Below are 13,161 nucleotides of genomic sequence, written 5' to 3'. Positions count from 1 at the left end.
GCCAGGTTGCAATTGTAAATGAGAACGTGTTCTCAATTTGCCTACCTGGTTAAATAAAGGTGAAATAAATAAATAAATAAATAAATACACTAGACACTTGTATGTCGTAGCCTAGTGGAGACCAATATCTATTTTGTGTCATTAAGTTACATAAAACGTTGGTTGTTGATGTGCATAGCTGCATTTCAGAAAACATAAAGAAAATTCTCAGCAACAAAAGAGTGATCAAGTTAAGATCCGACATCTGTATGTGTCTCTTTCGGAGGGTTTGGGTTAAAAATAGAAGACGAATTTAGGATTTTTGACCATTAAAGTAATCTTAATCTGAAATGTGAAGGCAGAGGTTTGGCCCTGTGGGCACGTTATTTGTTATACAGTTTTATTAATATTGATATAGATTTACATTTTAGACATTTAACAGATGCTCTTATCCAGAGTGACTTACAGGAGCAAATCAGGGTTAAGTGCCTTGCTCAAGGGCACATTGACAGATTTTCACCTGGGTGATTCAAACCAGCGACCTTTTGGTTACTGGCCCAACGTATTGATTTATGATGTATATATAGTTAATTTTTCTGTATATTGTTATTTTTAGTTATTTAGTTATTTTATGCTATGTGATGCAGAGGGATTACTGTTGTTTTGTTTTGTCTATCTTGTGTGTATTCCTTCAGGGAACACATTGGAAACAAGTAGAATCACTAACTTCACTAGGGCAGCATTAGGAATTTTGGATGAAAAGCGTGCCCAAATTAAACTGCCTGCTACTCAGCCATAAAAGCAAGAATATGCATATAATTAGTAGATTTGGATAGAAAACACTCTGAAGTTTCTAAAACTGTTAGACTGATGTCTGTGAGTATAACAGAACTCATATGGCAGGCAAAAACCTGAGAAAAAAATCAAACCAGGAAGTGGGAAATCTGAGGTTTGTAGTTTTTCAACTCTTGGCCCGTCGAATACGCAGTGTCTATGGGGTCAAATTGCACTTCCCAAGGCTTCCAGTAGATGTCAACAGTCTTTAGAACCTTGTTTGATGCTTCTACTGTGAAGTGGGGGTGAATGAGAGGGGAATGAGTCAGAGGTCTGCCAGAGAGCCACGAGCCCATCTCGCACGTTCATGTGAGAGCGAGCACTGTTCCATTGCAATTCTACAGACAAAGGAATTCTCTGGTTGGAACATTATTGAAGACTTATGTTAAAAACATCCTAAAGATGGATTTTATACTTCGTTTGACATGTTTCTACGGACTGTAATATAACTTTTGGGACTTTTCGTCCGTACTTTCACAGCTGAAAACTGTTGTGCTGATTAAAGAAGCAAAAAAAACTGGCCTTGTTTAGACTAGTTTAGTATCTGGAGCATCGCCATTTGTGGGTTTGATTACAGGCTCAAAATGGCTAGAAACAAAGACCTTTCTTCTGAAACTCGTCAGTCTATTCTTGTTCTTAGAAATGAAGGCTATTCCATGCGAGAAATTGCCAATGAACTGAAGATCTGGTACAACGTTGTATACTACTCCCTTCACAGAACAGCGCAAACTGTCTCTAACCAGAATAGAAAGAGGAGTGGGAGGCCCCGGTGCACAACTGAGCAAGAGGACAATTACATTAGAGTGTCTAGTTTGAGAAACAGAAGTACTCAACTGGCAGCTTCATTAAATAGTACCCGCAAAACACCAGTCTCAACATCAACAGGGAAGAGGTGACTTCGGGATGCTGGCCTTCTAGGCAGAGTTCCTCTGTCCAGTGTCTGTGTTCTTTTGCCCATCTTAATCTTTTATTTTTATTGGCCAGTCTGAGATATGTCTTTTTCTTTGCAACTCTACCTAGAAGGCCAGCATCCCGGAGTCGCCTCTTCACTGTTGACGTTGAGTCTGGTGTTTTGCGAGCCCATCTGGGCAAGAAAAACATTTACATTTACATTACATTTAAGTCATTTAGCAGACGCTCTTATCCAGAGCGACTTACAAATTGGTGCATTCACCTTATGACATCCAGTGGAACAGCCACTTTACAACAGTGCATCTAAATCTTTTAAGGGGGGGGGGGGGGGTCAGAAGGATTACTTTATCCTATCCTAGGTATTCCTTAAAGAGGTGGGGTTTCAGGTGTCTCCGGAAGGTGGTGATTCACTCCGCTGTCCTGGCGTCGTGAGGGGGTTTGTTCCACCATTGGGGTGCCAGAGCAGCGAACAGTTTTGACTGGGCTGAGCGGGAACTGTACTTCCTCAGTGGTAGGGAGGCGAGCAGGCCAGAGGTGGATGAACGCAGTGCCCTTGTTTGGGTGTAGGGCCTGATCAGAGCCTGGAGGTACTGAGGTGCCGTTCCCCTCACAGCTCCGTAGGCAAGCACCATGGTCTTGTAGCGGATGCGAGCTTCAACTGGAAGCCAGTGGAGAGAGCGGAGGAGCGGGGTGACGTGAGAGAACTTGGGAAGGTTGAACACCAGACGGGCTGCGGCGTTCTGGATGAGTTGTAGGGGTTTAATGGCACAGTCAGGGAGCCCAGCCAACAGCGAGTTGCAGTAATCCAGACGGGAGATGACAAGTGCCTGGATTAGGACCTGCGCCGCTTCTTGTGTGAGGCAGGGTCGTACTCTGCGGATGTTGTAGAGCATGAACCTACAGGAACGGGCCACCGCCTTGATGTTAGTTGAGAACGACAGGGTGTTGTCCAGGATCACGCCAAGGTTCTTAGCGCTCTGGGAGGAGGACACAATGGAGTTGTCAACCGTGATGGCGAGATCATGGAACGGGCAGTCCTTCCCCGGGAGGAAGAGCAGCTCCGTCTTGCCGAGGTTCAGCTTGAGGTGGTGATCCGTCATCCACACTGATATGTCTGCCAGACATGCAGAGATGCGATTCGCCACCTGGTCATCAGAAGGGGGAAAGGAGAAGATTAATTGTGTGTCGTCTGCATAGCAATGATAGGAGAGACCATGTGAAAAAAAAAACCTCTTGCCCCTAGGGCATGGAAGCCCGACGAGCTAGCTGAGGCACCCCCAATACCATCGACGGCACCCGGACCCAACGTCACCAACAAAAAACAAGGTCCCACTGATGCGTCCAATTTTGGTGTCAGCATACTGTGAGGATCGACGCTGGAGACATTTAATAAATACCGGACATGAAACAGGACATGAACAGCGTCTGGACAGGGGACAAAATAACGACATCAATGCTGACACAGGGATGGAACAGAGGAAACAGACCGACAAAGGGCAGGCAATCAAATCACGATGGAGTTCAGGTGGATCCATGGAGGCGCAGGTGCCCGCAATGAAAGGACAGGTATGTGTAATGATAGGCAGTCTGGTGCAGTCTGGAAAAGCGGGAGCAGGCGTCAGATAAGCCTAACCACTGGGCACAGATGTCAGTCTGGTTTTGATTTACATTTGGTTGAGATGTCAACGAACGTGAAATCAACGTAAAAGTTGGGTGAAAAAATATGAAATTCCCTTATGTTGATTATTCCATTACGTTTTCCACGTCGTTTTAACGTCATCACATAAAAAACATTTTAGGACGCGCTGTCACGCCCTGACCTTAGAGATCCTTTTTATATCTCTATTTGGTTTGGTCAGGGTGTGATTTGGGGTGGGTATTCTATGTTCTATTATTTGTATTTCTATGTTTTGGCCGGGTAGGGTTCTCAATCAGGGCCAGCTGTCTATCGTTGAGAACCATACTTAGGTATCCCTTTTTCCCACCTGTCTTTGTGGGAGGTTGTCTTTGTTTGTTGGCACTATAGCCTTTAGCTTCACGGTTGTTTTGGATTGTTTGTAGTTTTTGTCGGCGTCATATAAATAAAGTAATATGTACGCTCACCACGCTGCACCTTGGTCCTCTTCATTCAACGGCCGTGACACGTGCAGTGATTCAACCAGTTTATGCTCAGTGGGACTTTGCAGTTTACATTTAATTGAGAAGGTTTTTGTGGAAAGTCTTTCTTTCTACCCTCAAGATGCCAGTTATCATTAGCATCGCTAAATGGCTACATACGGATTGAGGATAGACAAACGCGTGCACCAAACAGACCGTTGTGACTTTACTTTCATTAATCTGATGACTGTTATTTATCTAATGAACTAACTATGTTTAATTAAATCTCCCGAATTAAACTCTAAAGATCCTTACCTATCACATCCATAAAACAGTCAACGTATTAACCATAACCTCTTATCATTTCATAATTCTGAACAGTCGTAACCTTCTTGCATCTGCAAAACCCCCAGCCTTACTTATGATTCAGTACTACACAAATTTGTTTAATTATTTATTTACTAACTAACTAAATGATAACACAGAATACACACTTAATACATTAGGAAAAGGTCCCTAGCGGACTGACACAACATATGGCGTTACACAACGACATGGAGAGAGAGAGAGAGAGAAAAATACTCTTATCGTTGATACATTTTAGAAACTATTCTCACTGTAATAATTTACTTTGCCGCCCGTTTGGAGTAAGACATCATGAATGTATTTACATTGAAATGCCTTAATTCGCTGTGGGTCTCTGTCAAAACCAGCCCTCCTTTGGAAGAGTGATGGGCCTTTCAGCGGCACGCTTGTAAGGCTGTGATTGTCCGAAAGGGGTCCAGACCCGTCTCGTCTACTGTTGTTCACTCTGGATGATGCTCCTTTGAAGATAGGCTAGCCAGCCGTATCAACGGTTCTCATTGGGTGATGAGAGTAGCGTACTACAGTGATTTGAGAAGAGTAACAGAATAGGATGGTGTGAAGGGTAGTAGAATGGTCCCAATTAAATTCACTTTTCTAGATAACTTCGCTGTCATAAAAAAGTTTCTTCTCCATGTTGTGTTGGTATTCAGAGTTCAAACCACTTTACACACGCAGCTGCAGCCTGGAGAAATTCTGGTCTAAATGTTAATTTCTTTACCCATCCTTTTATGCACTCTGGTCAAAAGGGACGGTTTCGTCAGACTGACACTTACTCTGCAAAGTTTATAGCAGACAAATTCTCTCTTCTGGCTCCTAAAATTACATTCCTATCTTAACAAAAACACTTTAATAATTTTTCATATTTTATATACAACGTTAAGGATTGAGACTTCGTAAATGTAGTGTATATACTTTAATATAAGAATATGTTAGTGGTAAAATACAGTACCATGGCTTCTATTCAGGCCAATAGACCCATTCAATCTTATATACAGTAGCAACCGCATAGCAACAAATGTTACTAGACTAAGACATTTTCTCAATCCAGTTTACAACACACAGAAAAGATGGGAAGCTTAAAACACGATGACGATCAACAATAATCACTTAATTCCATTTACTTCAATGAGATTGTATAGTAATGCCATTACAAGCATGCATTGTCACTGAAACAAATAGTCACATACAGTACATAAAGCACAAAGAACAACATGTAACCATACCTGCATTTAGCAATAGAATGCTCGAAATCCATACTTCCACTTTCAGCATTACGTTGGTTTACGAGTTTCCCACCAGTAATTGCACGCACGCCTAGATGTGAACTACCACTGTGTGTACAATCTCATTGTGACCATAGGTCATCAGGGTGTCCGGCAGTCCCTGTCCTCGTCTTCAGCCATGCACAACTAAACACAGTGCTGGGTCCTACTGCAGGCAGGAGTCTAGGAAAGCCAGATCCTCAGGATTAACACTAATGCAATTAGTGCCATTTTACAGTGTGCACTGGTGACTGCTAGGGAGTCAATTATAGAACAATGTTGGGAGACGCAGCCACTAGTCTTACCTGCTGAGCCTTACAGGCAGATCACAGGCTTGTGTAAGCAGCAGGGCAACTAGAACATTCCTCTTTTGTAAAAGAAAAGTGTGAATGGGTGAAAACTGTAAATAAACCCAAGCTACAACCATACATACACATACTTGGTACCTGTCATATAGTTATCAAACTGAGAGCTGATCATTGACTCTTGGGCGTACTTATGGTTTTCACATTTTAAATGAGCATGCCCTAATTTGTTATGGGATTGCATAGAATCATCAAGCACCCCAGCAATTTGAACCTTGGACAAGTTTTGACAGTTCTCAATAATCATTCATAATGTTTCTATGGGACATTACTTGTGGTTCCTGGTTGGTAGCTGCATATGAATCCTGCAGCATGCTGTGGGACGTAGTGGTCTGGAAGCAGAGGCTCTGAACCATACAGGCTATGCCAGGACAGCTCTATACACCAGCCACCATAGAGACAGGGGCTGCTACTGCACTCACTCACATCCACCTCACACTGACGACCCTTGAACCCTGAACAGGACACAGACACAGTGTAACGCATATAGAGGGGATAGACAACACACACATGCAGGCCCGCAGGGAGGGATGCACACACACACACACACACACACACACACACACACACACACACACACACACACACACACACACACCTCTGTATTTATAAAGATAACAAATACATTTCCAACATTGTGAGAACTCTACCTCTCATTCCTTCTCCCTCTCTCTCCCTCTCTCTCTCTTTCAATACCCTCCCCCTCTCTTTCTCTCTCCTACCCCCTCTTGCTCATCCTCTTCTTCCCTCTTCTCTCTCCATCCCAGCTAGCACATTTGGTTCATTGGAAGTTGTGGGAACCAGTGTTTTTGGTTTCAGTTTGGTTCCGGGAGCGAAGATTCCTGACCGGCAAAACAGGCTGTAATTTCAGGCTGTTTTTTCAAACAGCTCCTACACTAAAAGGGCATTATCGTAATTTTCACAATATTATTCCAACCTCATAGTGTGGAAATATATTGAACAAAAATGTAAATGCAAAATGCAACAATTTCAAAGATTTTACTGAGTTACAGTTCATATAAGGAAGTCAGTCAATTCAACTAAATTCCTAATCTATGGATTTCACATGACTGGAAATACAGATATGCATCTGTTGGTCACTGATACCTTAAAAAAGGCAGGGAGTGGATCATAAAACCAGTCAGTATCTGGTGTGGCCACCATTTGCGTCATGAAGCGCAACAAATCTCCTTCGCATAAAGGCTGTTAATTGTGGTGTGTGGAATGTTGCCTCACTCCTCTTCAATGCCTGTGGAAAGTTGCTGGATATTGGCGGGAACTGGAACACGCTGTCGTACACATCAATCCATAGCATCCCAAACATGGTCAATGGGTGATATGTCTGGTGAGTATGCAGGCCATGGAAGAAGTGGGACATTTTCAGCTTCCGGGATTGTGTACAGATCCTTGTGACATGGGCCTGTGCATTATAAAAGGTGAAACATGAGGTGATGTCGGTGGATGAATGGCATGACAATGGGCCTCAGGATCTCATCACGGTATCTCTGTGCATTCAAATTGCCATAGATAAAATGCAAGTGTGTTCGTTGTCCGTACCTTATGCCTGCCCATACCATAACCCCAACGCCACAATGGAGCACTTCGTTCACAACCTTGACATAACTTGTTAGGGTCCCTTTTTCAGAATTTCTGCTGACTGACATGCCCAAAATTAACTGCCTGTTACTCAGGTTCAGAAGCCAGGATATGCATATAATTGGTAGCATTGGATAGAAAACACTTTTAAGTTTCTAAAACTGCTAAAACAATGTCTGAGACTATAACAGAATTCATATGGCAGGCTCCCAGGCTCTTATTATGTAAACCTATTGTTTCTATGCATGTCCGTCACCCAGATTGCAATTCCTATGGCTTCCACTAGATGTCAACAGTCATGTTTTGAAAAACTAACAATTATTTGGAGTTTCTGTAAGGTTACCACCTGAGGCGAATCAGTCTTTCGGCGCACGCTTACGAATTTGCCTTTCCTATTGAACATACTACTTTCCGTGTGAAATATTATAGTTTATTTACATTTTAGAGTACCCGAGGATTAAATAGAAACATCGTTTGACTTGTTTGGACAAAGTTTAGCGGTAGCTTTTTGGACTCATTTGTCTACATGTTGAACGAGTGGATTACTGAAATCAATGGCGCCAACTAAACAGAGTTTTTGGGATATAAAGAAGGATTTTATCGAACAGAACAACCATTCATGTTGTAGCTGGGACCCTTGGGATCGCAAACAGAGGAAGTTCTTCAAAGGTAAGTGATATATTATACCGCTATTTGTGACTTTGTGAAGCCTGTACTGGTTGAAAAATATGTTGATGTGGGGCACCGTCCTCAGACAATCGCATGGTATGCTTTCGCCGTAAAGCCTGTTTGAAATCTGACAACGCAGTTAGATTAACAAGAAGTTAAGCTTTTAAATGATATGACACTTGTATGGTCAGGAGTGTTTAATAATACGAATATGCATTTGAATTGCGCGCCCTCCAATTTCACCAGATGTTGGCTAGCCCAAACAACTCACCCACTCCAGACCATACACGTGGTCTGTGGTTGTGAGGCCGGTTGGACACACTGCCAAATTCTTTAAAACGACGTTGGAGACGGCAATAGCTCTGGTGAACATTCCTCCAGTCAGCATGCCAATTGTACCCAGCCTTAAAAACTTCCGACATCTGTGGCATTGTGCTGTGACAAAACTGACCATTTTAGAGTGGCCTTTTATTGTCCCCAGCACAAGGTGCAAATGTGTAATGATCATGCTGTTTAATCAGCTTCTTGATATGCCACAGTATGGATTATCTTGGAAAGGAGAAATGTTCACTAACTATTTAGAGAAATAATAAATAATGTAACATTTTTGGGATCTTTTATTTCAGCTCATGAAACATTTGACCAACACTTTACATGTTGCATTTATATTTTTGTTCATTGTATATATAAAACACAGGAAATCATGTTTTTGACTGCAGTGGTCCTTTAAATAACATTCTTAGAATGTTTTCTGAATGTTACTAGTGCTACGTTTGTAACAAAGTGGGAATTTACGAGTTTCCCACTAGTAGTTACCAGTTGAAGGGCCATTCAAATATATTTAACCCAGTCTTGTGTGGAAAACATAGAGAATGATAGAGAAATCATCTTTATGTATGTCCCATTGATTCAGAGGGGTTTGGTTAAATTCGGAAGAACCATTTCAGTTGAATGCATTAGGTTCTACTGACATTAGGTTGTACTGACTTCGTATCACCCTTTCCCATGATGTTGTTTGTGAGCGCATGGGCAGCACCATTGAGGCCATCTCCATTTTTAAATAGTCCATTTTTTCCCCTACTACTTCTATGAGTTGGGAAACATACTGAAAGGGTGCATACTGCCAGCTAGAGTGTGTTTGAACAGCTATGAAGCCAAGGTTGGCTATTTACTGCCACCTACTGTTATGGAATGTTTGCTCATGTTTATAATCTATTGGCTGACCCCTCCTGATGACCCGGATGAAATCATGTAATCCTTCCTTCACCCATAGGAATGCCTACCCAGTTGACTACTTTAAAATGGTGGAAGACCACAATGGCAATGCCAATGCCAATATAAGTTATTATTAATCTAGAGTCATCTATCTAACTCTATGGTGGTAAATTCCCACGCCCCACTTGGTCACAAACGCTTTATGAAGTTTTCTTGTGGTATATATAGAAACTTTTCTTAATGTTCTGCGAACGGAATGTATGTTTTAAGTAAGATTCTTAGAACATGTTCTAAAGTTTAAAATGTTTTTTTTTATGGATAGCTTTCTCAATATATTGAGAACATGATGGATATGTTTTTAAATAACACTAAGAACATTCTATGAAAGTTGCTAACGTTTTTGTGGTTTAAATTGAAAGTTTTCTTTTTGTTCTGAGAACAGAATTTAGAGCTTATTGACATTACCAGAATATTGGCAAGAACTGACATAAAAGAGAACCATTCCTTCTCTGAATCAAGGCAATCATCAATCAATCAATCAATCAATCAATCAAATGTATTTATAAAGCCCTTCTTACATCAGCTGATGTCACAAAGTGCTGTACAGAAACCCAGCCTAAAACCCCAAACGGCAAGCAATGCAGGTGTAGAAGCGCGGTGGCTAGGAAAAACTCCCTAGAAAGGCCGAAACCTAGAGAGGAACCAGGCTATGAGGGGTGGCCAGTCCTCTTCTGGCTGTGCCGGGTGGAGATTATAACAGAACATGGCCAAGATGTTCATAGATGACAAGCAGGTCCAAATAATAATAATCACAGTGGTTGTAGAGGGTGCAACAGGTCAGCACCTCAGGAGTAAATGTCAGTTGGCTTTTCATAGCTTTTCACAGCACCTGCTGTATCTAGAGAGTTGAAAACAGCAGGTCTGGGACAGGTAGCACGTCCGGTGAACTGAGAACATCAGTTAAGTCACACCATGTTTGAGTACGTTCCCAGAATGTAGTAAAAATATGACAGTAAATAGAACCACATGGAAACTTGTGTGGAAGTACTGAAATTCCCACAGAAGGATGTTGCTTCTGAAAGTTCTCTGAATTTTTTGACAACATTCCCTATATTCCCTCATTTAGTGTTCCTAGAATAATACTTAAAATAAAAAAATAAATTGAACCATTTGTGAATCTTTAGGAAACCAAGAAAATAAACCTTTTTTGTCAGGTTCCTTAATGTGCTGAGAATGTTCCAAAACCAAGCAATTATCCTGCACTATTTCCAGGAAGTTGTAGGAAGCTTGAATGCAAAATAACCATAGGACAACAACACTCTCACTAAGTTCTTAGAATGAGATCCCTGTCTTTCCCTCACTCCACCTTACTCTCATACCTTCTTAGGGGACATCTAGAGAGGGGCTGCAGGTGCTATTTCAAGAACAAATGACATGCCTACAGTGCTTTCTGTTCTGTAACTGTGTGACTGTACTGTACTGTACCTGGCCAGCAGTCACATGTATAGTTTCCCTCGTCCTCCAGACAGGTGGCGCTGTTGACACATGGCTGGGAATTGGACGGAGGGAGAGGAGTTTCACAGTGTCGCCCATTGAAGGTGGTCTGAGAGCAGTCGCAGCTGTACCTGAACGATAACAATTTTTAGTTACAGATCTTTCAGTTTCAGTGCCAATTACTTTTCCAATAAAAAGTGAAGCTATGCAAGCAAACATTATGCAGGCGTTTCTTGTTTTACTCCACAAAAAAATACAAATCTCTCTCTCACACAAACACAAACTTCTTACTCATCACCTTCAGGACACAGGGCCCCGTTTTGGCATGGCTGGTCTTGGCACTAGTCAATTTCGATTTCACAGTGGTCTCCCTGGAAACTGGACATGCAGGTGCACAAGAAGCTGTAGACGTAGTCATGACAACTCCCACCCTTGAGGCAGGGCTGTGATTGACACTTGTCAATCTGGACCTCACAGGTGGCATCTGGAACATCAAACATCCAATATGGCCGACAGTCAGTCACAGGGCGCTGGTCGTATAATACACACTGGCCAAACCATCTGGACAGGTCAGTTTAGGGAAACACGAAGGGGAATATCAACATGCACCTGTGGAGATAATACTCAATGTGAAATGCTTTCATGTTGACTGGCTTACTGATCATCATGTACTGATTATTAGAGGCTCTGTTTCCTTTACTCGTGTTGTTGTTACTGTTTGTTTCTGTGTCAGTTTTGACATAAGCCCCCCTGTGTGGCTTTCATCTGTGTTCTACCATGTTATTCTGAATCCCAGATCAATCATACTGTAAACCAGAACACAGGGCGATGGACTACATAGCAAAATATTTTCTAAGTGTGTATTTAATCTTTCCTAAAATGCTCTAACGAGCTAGGATTACCTGTAGATTATCTTTAATGAGCAAATCTCTATTTCTATAACTGGATGTTATCAAGCATGGAAAGGCTATAGATATCCTGATTTTATGTTTTTGTATTTCTATTTTCAAATGTATGAGCTATAGCATAGAAGCGGCTATAGAACAGAGGGTTAGATTTGAGGACTAGAGTACATAACTCAAATTGCCACTAGATGGCATCTGTTTTACTCATTGGGTCAGTGGTGCGCAATCTTCATCCTGTGACCGGGAACACACATGATTCAACTTATCAAAGTTAGAATTAAAAACGAGTTTATTAAGAGATGTGTTACTGCTTGGCTGGAGCAAAAGCCTGCACTCACATTCCAGACCTCTGCGGGTAAGATTGGCCACCCCTTGATCTAAACCATTTAAGGGGGTTTGCGACCTAAATTCACATAACACATGCCTGTTTCAAAACATTTTCTCCCATTTGGTAACTACTGAACAAAGCCCTGAAGGAGCTGTCTCTTCTCATCTTACCTGTAAACCCTGGGCTGCAGAGACAGTCGTACCTGCCCACCCTGTCTATACAGGTGACTCCGTTCCTGCAGGGCTGTGACACACACTCGTTCACCTCTATCTGGCAGCACACACCCTGGAACCCAGGCACGCAGAAACACGAGTAGCCATCACCACGGCTATGACAGATGGCCTGGCTGTAGCAGGGGTTGGGGAACACTGGTCCGTTACCATTACCGCTGACCTCGCCATCAGGCGCGACACACCTGGGGACAGGAAATATAGTTTGATTGATTGTCTGACTGATGTGTTTCTGTTAGCATAAGGGTGGGACGCTCCAGATCTGGAGGGCCAAGGGTTTTCTGGCTTTTGTTCTGTCCGTGCACTAACATTTCTGATTCAACTAATATTGATTGATCCCCAGGGGGAAATTGAAATGTCACAGCAGACTTTTCTGGTATATATTATTTGAATAGGTCTTTCATACATTCTCTTTCTCTTTATTACATTCTCGTACCAATATGTCAGTACCACCAGAAAATTGTATTGATATTGAAAAGGGTAAGTGTTTAGTGAGGGTGAACTGAAAGGTATCCATATTTTATTCTCTTAGCAGTGTGTTACAATGAGTCATGCTTTGCATTGTCCCACACAACCATTGTGTCCTATAATAGCCTATGACACAAAAGGTTCTCTTTCCACCTGTGAAAAAAAGTATCCTACCATTATCCATTGCAGTACAAGGACATGTGCAAACTTAAGAGCCTCACAAAGCATCACAGCGTGCCTCCATGGCAACCAATTCCACAGTTCCATTTCTACATTGCCTCTATTGCCATAGCGACCGCAGGCAGACAGAAGTCACTCATTTGAGGTTTTTATCATTCCATTCATTCGAAGCACAGCCTCATAGCTGCTGTGGGTCTACTTAATCACACAGCACAGCAGAGCTTAATGACACACCACCTGGCCTGCCAGTCAGTCACAGTT

The 13,161-nt window shown here is 42.2% G+C and overlaps 1 pseudogene; it reads right to left on the bottom strand.

The window, feature by feature from the left end:
* LOC129856094 (protein crumbs homolog 1-like) overlaps positions 1–12,904 on the bottom strand; it is a 46,328-nt pseudogene extending 33,424 nt beyond the window's left edge.
* Between the last annotated feature and the right edge of the window lie 257 nt (positions 12,905–13,161).

The sequence above is a fragment of the Salvelinus fontinalis genome, chromosome 5, assembly GCF_029448725.1.
Source record: "Salvelinus fontinalis isolate EN_2023a chromosome 5, ASM2944872v1, whole genome shotgun sequence".
Classification (NCBI taxonomy): domain Eukaryota; kingdom Metazoa; phylum Chordata; class Actinopteri; order Salmoniformes; family Salmonidae; genus Salvelinus; species Salvelinus fontinalis.
Note: the sequence above shows the minus strand (reverse complement) of the source record. Positions and strands in the feature narration are given on the sequence as shown.